This window comes from Phycodurus eques, chromosome 20 (genome assembly GCF_024500275.1).
Source record: "Phycodurus eques isolate BA_2022a chromosome 20, UOR_Pequ_1.1, whole genome shotgun sequence".
Lineage (NCBI taxonomy): Eukaryota > Metazoa > Chordata > Actinopteri > Syngnathiformes > Syngnathidae > Phycodurus > Phycodurus eques.
In genome coordinates, this window is record NC_084544.1 from 7,092,761 (window position 1) to 7,101,680 (window position 8,920).

An 8,920-nucleotide genomic window follows, 5' to 3' on the forward strand; every position below is an offset into this window, starting at 1 on the left:
GTTCATATTGAATATAGGAGATATAACAAGAAACCTATTGATTGTAAGGTGCATATCGAAGGGGGTTGAGGTAAGTGAGGTTTGGGGTCAGATTTGTTGTTAGTCAAGCCAATTTTAAAGCCATCTTGCCCTTTCCACTGGTTATTCAAGAGCAAGCCTATTGACCTTGAGAAATTAAAAATCCCATTAATTTAGCTTTTTGGTCTCCGATCCAAGATGCTCGCAGTAGGTGGCTTAAACAAAAGATGGCGCTAAATAATACAAACACTTAAAATTTACGAAAGACTGCATAGTGTATAATTTTAATTCATCCACCAATCTTCTGCTCTTCATCTTCGAGTCAATTATTATTTCATACTACATATCACGTTCATGCTATGTATAATATGGCTTCCTTTGAGAGCAGCTCCTCAGAAGTCGCATTAATATTAGCGACGCCGCCGAGGATGCGGGAGTTAACACCTCATTTGCATATTCACAAGGTTTCCGGGCTGCGCGGTCGCAGCGGTAAGGCCGACGCCACTTTACCCTAAAAATAACCATCATCCGGTTAATTATGCAAGAAAGCATACTCAAGAAAAAAAAACAAATAAGTGATGAGGAAAGAAAGATCTTGGGGTCGCAGCTCGGTAAAAATGTAAATTGGCAGCATTATTTTAGCTTTTTAAATTCGGGCAAACTAGCCGCATTCATCTCCCCCCAAACAAAACGAGAGTGCAAAAGTATGTGAGAGCGGGGCCTGCTCCTGCCAGGGACATAATTCAGGCTCACGTTCTCATACATACAACTCAAATACTTTAATACACATGAATTAAACACTCTCATACACACTACTGTCATACTCTCACACATACTGAGTTTTTTTTCACACATATATACTCCTGCAACGCTCCCACACACACACTCGACTAAAACCCTCTTACACACGCCTGCATTTTTTTCATTCACATACACTACTTAAACTTTCTAATCATACTATTGAACTCAAATGCTCTCACACACACCGATTTTGGTTTGCTCATATACACTACAGTAATTCATATAACTGAAACACTCTTAGACACTTGTGTATGAGAGCATTTCAGTTGTGTGTGTGAGAGCGTATCAGTTGGATGTGTAAGAGGATTTCAGTATTTTGTGTGAGAGCATTTTAGTTAGTTGTTAATATGAGAGCTCTCATACACTACTGAAATGCTTTCACACTCACTACTGAATTTTTATCCCACTGACACACAACTGAAACGCTGTCACACACACACTACTGATGTGTTTTTGCTCAATTTCACTACTGAAACGCTCTCACAAACAGCTGCAATGCCCTCTCACTGAAACGGTTTTACAGACACTATGTTTTCTCTCATATACTCTACTGTAACACTCTCACACACGCTACTGAAACACTCTCTCACAAGATATTGATTTTTCTTTCACTCGCGAACGTTTACAAACAAAAGTGAAATGCTCTAACACACAACTGAAATCCTCTCACACATCATACTGAAATAGTATCATGTAATATACTGAAATACCCATTTCAGTAGTTTGAATGCGAGCGTTTCAGTCGCGTGTGTCACCAACACGTGACTGCAGCACTTGCCCATTTTTCCCATTAAACTCACTGTCACCATTTGTAGCTTGTTCCTCTGCTCTTGAACATAACCACATGAAAATGGAGATGGAATGGGCAAAAAACAAACAAAAAAAAACTCCAGAGTGATTAATAGGTTTTTCCGTTTTAGCGCTCAAAGCAATAAAAAGCTGGAAATGAGAAAGCGCCTGTGGACGTGTGATACGCGCACGAGCCGTAGCCAAAGCCTGATGTACTTGCACTGCTGATTACAGAATTAGCAAAGACAGCAATTATTCACAATCATCGCAAGAAGCTGAGCGGGATACGTGTGCTGTTATGGATTCCATTTGCATGCTGAGCGGGGAAACTCCTCGAGAGCAAACATGATTCAGTAAAGCAAACTTTTCATTCATATACTATATATTCAACAAAGTGACCCAATTATTGATAGTATTTGCTTGTCTAGCGAATGGGATCCAACATAACATAATCAAATTGTTAGATACTTGTACTTTTACCCAAGTATCGCCTTCAGGTACTTTATATAAGACTGCTAGCTCCTAGTCGAAACACATTTAACTTTTAAACACACACAATACAAAAACATAAAAATGCTAACAAATTCTCCATTTTCACACGAGGCCTTCATCTCACTAATCGTCTGCAGCTCCGAACGAGCCTGTCTCAGGTGTTTTTAGTGCTCCTCCTGGTTAGGCAAAGTGGTACATTTACATTTCTGCTACTCATTATTCCTGGGATGACCTCCAAAGTGAAATTATTGTACGTTTCCATTTAAGAAGGAGTCCATTTCATCATCAAAACAGGCTGTTTTCCCAAAGTATGTTAATGAGCTGCTATTAAACGCTGATAGCAGTGAAGCATTAGAGGAACTAATGATTTTGTCAGTAATTACAGCAGCAATAGGCCCATTTATTAGGATTAGCCCGTGTAATGCCGTGAACCGTTATTCCTCGTTGCCTTTATGTATGTTTTCATTCATTTTCTCTCACTGCTGTACAACTCCGGCAAAGTCAGCCCCGAGGCTGCAACAAACCATGGTTGCAAAGCCTTTCACAAAGTCTGTTGCAAATACACATCATGGGTAGGGAACAAAGGGATGGCACATTTGGAAATTAGCGTAAACTTGCTGGTGGAGCGAGACACAATAAGCCTTTTTGATTATGTGGTGTCATACCACAAAAGACTGTTGTCAGGGTTACAGCACACATTTTGATTGGCCCCCGTTGTGGATTAACACTCCCTGAGCATAACGTCGTGTACACCTGAACTGTCTAATCACATCCAAGGGGGAAAAAAAAGGCGCAAGGAATGTTAACAATTATTATTTTTTTATTTTAGTTCCTGAGTTTTCTTTGGATACCCACAAAAATAGAATTTGTCCTTCAGTAGTTTTACCTTATATATCCCAACAAACAACGTAAACACAAACAGAGGTGGAAAGAATGCTGAAATATTAACGTACTGTATGTTATGTTTGTTATTGTGTTGTGTAGCAGTGTAGAACTGCATTGTAATAACACATTGCTCCCGTTGTTTTGAAGCAGTTTTTCCACACTGGCCTCCAATTCTCTGTTGTTTTTCAAAGACCCTTTTTACTTCGTCCCGTTTGGCAAACAGTTTGATGTGCTTCCACCCCCTCCCCAAAACCCCCAACCCCCTTTTCTTGTACCTTTTATTTGTTGTTGCTGGGAGCGCCTGGCCACGGGTAAAAGGCTTGGCCAGGTGCTTTACAGCTTTTCCCACCAATTATCGCGGCGACCAGGCGGAAAGCGTCCAACAGTGGAGCCCCGAGCCCTGACCGTTAGTTTTGTCCTTCAAACAATACGGCACATAGAAAGTCTGTCAAGCGGTCTTGAAGAGTGACACCTTTCATATTGTGGGAGGGAGTCAGGAGGTGTTTTTTCTGACACCAGGTCATTAATGCTCAAAGCATATAATTACATGCTACAAGAAATAGAGAAATACTTTTGCTTTTTGGGTGTGTTTTGGATAAGTGGGGGGAAGTGATGGAAACAATACAACAAGTAGAACTCCACAAAAGTGGTACAGATTTTCTGTCCTGGTTTGTATAGTTGCCAGAAGATGATGGCAAAGCACTAAAAACAAAGAGGATCATAAAGCACCAGCACCATGCATCTAGCATGTACACAACCATGGACTCATTTTACATAAAAGACTATTCAGTCTTTAAATTATTCAATATAAACAAACCACCTTCACACGAGGCTCATCAAATGCATCAGCTAACGTCGCCTACTAGCCGAAATAACACACTAGCACGAACTGACGTGACATCACACGGGGGCACTTTTAATGTTGCACAAGGTGCATTCAAGGACTGAATAGATAAGATTTTAGCAGAGGATAGGTTCCAAAAAAGATCCACAAATATGTGAATTTGCGAATGCCGAAACACAAATATGTGGGGGTTCACTGTTCATGCTTCCAATGTTGTGTGTGTGTTCAATTCCATTTAAAATATGTTAAAAAGTCTGTTTTGGTACGTTTAAATGCGGTCACATCACCGCACGTGAGAAGGGTAAAACAAAGTATTTATTTATTTTTTAATGGCCTCTTCATTGTGGATTTTCACCGAGTGCAGCTGGATCTGGAACCTATGCTGCCCAGATAAATGGGTTGTTCAGTGAAATTTCTTTCTAAATAAGGTAATCAAAATATTAGAAATACCTCCAAATATGATCCAGTGCTGTTGTACACCACTACAAACTACAAGCACAAAAATAAACATAACGCTGCAACCCAGATGATATATGATTCTGTATTGCAGCCATCACAGCCTGCTTAAAGCGTCCATCTAAAGGCACCTGCCAACACGCATTAAACTTTAGCGCAAAGCCAAATTGCAGGACGCTCCTAAGTGCACTTCTATCTGCAGGACGGCTGTTAGCGCGGCACCTTTAAATCATCGTCTGGGAACCATTTACGAGGAATCCGGGTGAAGAGCGCGCGTGTTATCCAAATAGTAGGGTCTGGTGTATTCTCTGCACGTGTGCTATCGTATAAGTACTGTGCTCATGCATGAAAAAAGAAGAAGGAAAAAAATTTAAAATGTTGCTGAGGTGTCATCTGGATAACAGCCAGAACAGTTAAGTGGAAACAGAGGGCGAAACAGAAAAGCCGGGGAGAATACAATGGAGGAAAATTGCAACAGAGCTGTTTGGTGCAGTTCCCTGGTGGCCTAATAGCGATGCTGCCCAAACCTTGACACCCAACAACTTGGGAACATAACTGTACCTTTCTGGCTCTGGAAAAGCTACAAACAGTCACCTTGGAGTCCAATAATTAGCCCTAAGGGACAGAAATGAATCACTCCTCACTTGCTACTTCCCATATTGTGTCCTTACATAAGAAATGAACACATTTCCCCCAACTTTGAGTTGAATAAAAAACATCTCTTTCCAAATGAGCAAACAATCATAGCCAGTCAAGTGCGTGCCAAAGCAACAGGTGGCACTATAACCACCAAATGTAACAACCGTTCGGTTCAGTCAGATGCATTTGGGGCTCCTTGGAAGGCCTCCACCAAGGCAGAATTGTAAATATTCCTAGTTTTCTTTCCCACTTGTGTACTTTATAAGATAACAGGCTGTTTCCAGACAGTGGTTCTCAAACCATTTCAGTACCACTTAAAAAAGTACTTAACTCTCCAAGTACCACCATCATTACCAACATTGAAAACGGAGTCACGCCATAGACCCAAGTGTTTATCAAATATGAGATTGAGGTTTTATTCCTAAAAAGTATATTTAACTCATTCACTGCCATGCACGTCTATAGTCGTCAACTGAAATCCAACTGCTCACTCGACGTTTATTGATGTCGCAGTATGTTTTTACAGATGGGTAGGCTTGCAGGAGGGTCTGATGCAGCTGGTATGTAAATATCAAGATTGTAATGTAACTGTAATGACAAACAGATCCCTGTGGATGGCGGCAGTGCAGTGTGGCAGATAAAGATTAGGGGGTGACTTTCAGCTTTAGCCGTTGATTATGAGGGAAAGAAATGCCGAAACGTTAAAAAGTTAGAAACAAAATTGTGGTGTATTTGGGGCACTACGACGGATTAATGGCATTTCAGTTCATTTCAATGGGGAAGATTGATTTGATGTATAGTATAAACTGAGTCACGACATTGGACACAGACTAAATTAAAATCATAAATGAAGGTACCACTGTTCTGTTACTAACAGACAAACATATAGGACAAACCAGCAAAATTAAGTTTCGGAATATATATATAACCTGATTTTTTTTTAGTATATGTTTTAAAAAAATAAGCATGTTTACTGGAAACACGTCCTTGGAAGACATCACCAAACAAAATGCTGCCAGACACACGAAGACCACGACCTGCTCTCATGCACTTGGTCCTTGACCTTGCTCCGAAAGCCTGCGCTTAAAAAATGTCCGATATTTGGCTGACCCGCTGGGATTCTTTTGAATTGATTCTCCCAGAGGGAAGAAGAATTTGAAACAATAGTGCCACTCACACGGCAGTGAAGCGAATAAAACGCTGAATCACCAGAGAAACTTTCTCCAACTTTGATGGTGGTGGTGGAAAAGTGCATTTTCATCCCACTTTCTCATCTCCTTGCTCCCCCATGTGCTAACTTAGATGATTGCTAATGAGCAGCAAGGATGAGTGACAAGGTTCAAAATAGTTCCCTTTGGCAGCTTCAACTTATAATTGCTTCCCTTGTTAATAATTGCAACCGTAAATCGCCACGTGCCCCCTCTCCGCTTGAAATGCAGCATTGCGGTCTCCCAAGGTCACACTCGCTAATGTATTCCGTCTTGCTTATTATTTATAACAGTGAGATGGATGGGGAGGAGGGTGGTGCTGTAGGGGGGCATGGTGTTGGTGGGGGGGGGGGGGGGGGGTTTGGTGGGTGTCTACTTTTGGGAAATTACGCAGCATTCTATGGACACCTTCATTAAATGAGGTGACATCTGCTACACAATGCAGGCACGGGATAACGTCAACACTCACGCACCTGGATTCGGCAGGCTAATAGACAAAGCATAAAAGAAAAAGTCATGTTTTACACCAATAATAAGTGAATAGATTAAAAAAAATTAACATTATAATGTCAAACCAGGCTGCACAGTGGACGACTGGTTAGAGCGTCAGCCTCACAGTTCTGAGGACCGGGTTCAATCCCCGGTCCCGCCTGTGTGGAGTTTGCATGTTCTCCCCGTGCCTGCGTGGGTTTTCTCCGGGCACTCCGGTTTCCTCCCACATCCCAAAAACATGCATTAATTGGAGACTCTAAATTGCCCGTAGGTATGACTGTGAGTGCGAATTGTTCTTTGTTTGTTTGTGCCCTGCGATTGGCTAGCAACCAGTTCAGGGTGTACCCCCCCTCCTGCCCGATGACAGCTGGGATAGGCTCCAGCACGCCCGCGACCCTTGTGAGGAGAAGCGGCTCAGAAAATGGATGGATGGATGGATGTCAAACCACCAATCCATTTTCTTTAGCGACTGAGAGAAAAATCAGACTACAACCTGGACTGGTCGCCACTCAATCACAGGACACACATTCACTCCATCCCTGAGTGGGACTTGCACAGAAGTAAACCACTATACAATCAGAGAGTATGATTTATCTAAATATAAACAACATTTGTGCTGTACAGTACATGCAAATATACAATAAATAATGTTTGGCTGCTGTCCAACAAAAAACAAGCATCTCCAAGTTTGGTTAGTTTAGTTTGTATTATAACAAAATAAAACAAACAAACAAAAAAGTAAATACTAACTTTTTCATGTATGTTTTATTTTTGTTGTACGTTGAAATAAGCAATTGCTGTCAATCAAAACATATTTTTGTTGTATTTTATATATAATGGCGGCACAGTGGAGGACTGGTTAGAGCGTCTGCCTCACAGTTCTGAGGACCGGGGTACAATCCCCAGCTCTGGCTGTGTGCAGTTTGCATGTTCTCCCTGTGCCTGGGTGCGTTTTCTCCGGGCACTCCGGTTTCCTTCCACATCCCAAAAACATGCGTGGTAGGTTGATTGAAGACTCTAAATTGCCCGTAGATGTGAATGGTTGTTTGTTTAAATGTGCCCTGCGATTGGCTGGCAACCAGTTCAGGGTGTACCCCGCCTCCTGCCCGAAGATAGCTGGGATGGGCTCCAGCACTCCCGCGACCCTTGTGAGGATAAGCGGTTCGGAAAATGGATGGATGGATGGATTATATATAATATTTTTTTCTTGCAGTACATGGAAACATTTTATTGTTTTTCATTTTGATTTTTTTTTATATCTGGAGAAGACAAAAAAATGTCTCGTTCTCTGGATAAAAATGGAAAACTCCCAAAATCTGTAGATACAAGCTCTTTTTTATTATTATTTGGGGCAAAGACCATACTGTATATGCTTTATGCAAAACTATAGTGACAGTACAACAAAAAGCATGTACATATCTCAAAATTTTGGGAGTTTCCTGTACTGTACTGTGTATAGAGTGTGCTGCTTGGTATTTTTGGATAAACACTGAAAACTCACCAAATTTTCAGATAAGTGTGACAATGCTATGCATATTTCTGGAAAAAAACCCACACTGTACTGTAAATCATGCAACAGTTGTTGGAACACAGTTTTTTTTTTTTAAGTGGAGTAATGCATGATGCAGCAGCCTTAAAACCACACAATATAAAACCCAGATGTTTGTCGTAAAGGCAACTTTTCCAAAAACGGAGTCAAACGTATGCATGCAAGTAACGTATAGCGCAAATGGTGAAAAGTTGCAAGAGCTTTTTTTTTTTTTTTTTCCCCCTTCCATGAACTCACATACCCTCACGTCAAGGCACCAGGAGTATACACGTAAAATGAGACTGTACGTGTTTGAGTGTAAAATATTTTGCTGTTCTTGGACATGTACTCACTTTAAGTTGAGGCTTCCAGTGTGCGTGCTCCCATTATTCCAACGCGGCATCTCGCGGATCCAAACCGAGCAGAAGCATTCTGAGAGGAACACTGAGCAGAAAAGCACGGTGCAAACCATCTCCCTCCTTCACTCCCTCCTTCACTCCCTCCCTCCCTCCTTCACTCCCAACCTCCCTCCCTCCCTCCCTCCTTCGCTCCCTCGCTCCCTCCCTCCCTGCTTCCTTCCTCCCTTACTTTCCCTGCTCGCTGCGCACAAAGCAGGTTGCTCCTGACACCACCGTCCACGCATTCTGGAGGAGGAGGAAGAGGAGGAGGAGGAGGAGGAGGAGGCATGTGTCGCCTTCAGGCAATGAGAGAAGCATGAGGCTGATACGCCCCTCAGCATCCTCACGCACACTTACAAGTGAATTCTCT

At 41.9% G+C, this 8,920-nt stretch overlaps 1 protein-coding gene across 1 annotated transcript in view; it reads right to left on the reverse strand.

The window, feature by feature from the left end:
• LOC133395525 (CMP-N-acetylneuraminate-beta-galactosamide-alpha-2,3-sialyltransferase 1-like) overlaps positions 1-8,640 on the reverse strand; it is a 32,172-nt gene extending 23,532 nt beyond the window's left edge. The window contains exon 1 of the mRNA XM_061664506.1: positions 8,506-8,640. The gene's annotated coding sequence lies outside the window, so the exon portion shown is untranslated. The remainder of the gene's footprint in view (positions 1-8,505) is intronic.
• Positions 8,641-8,920: the final 280 nt, after the last annotated feature.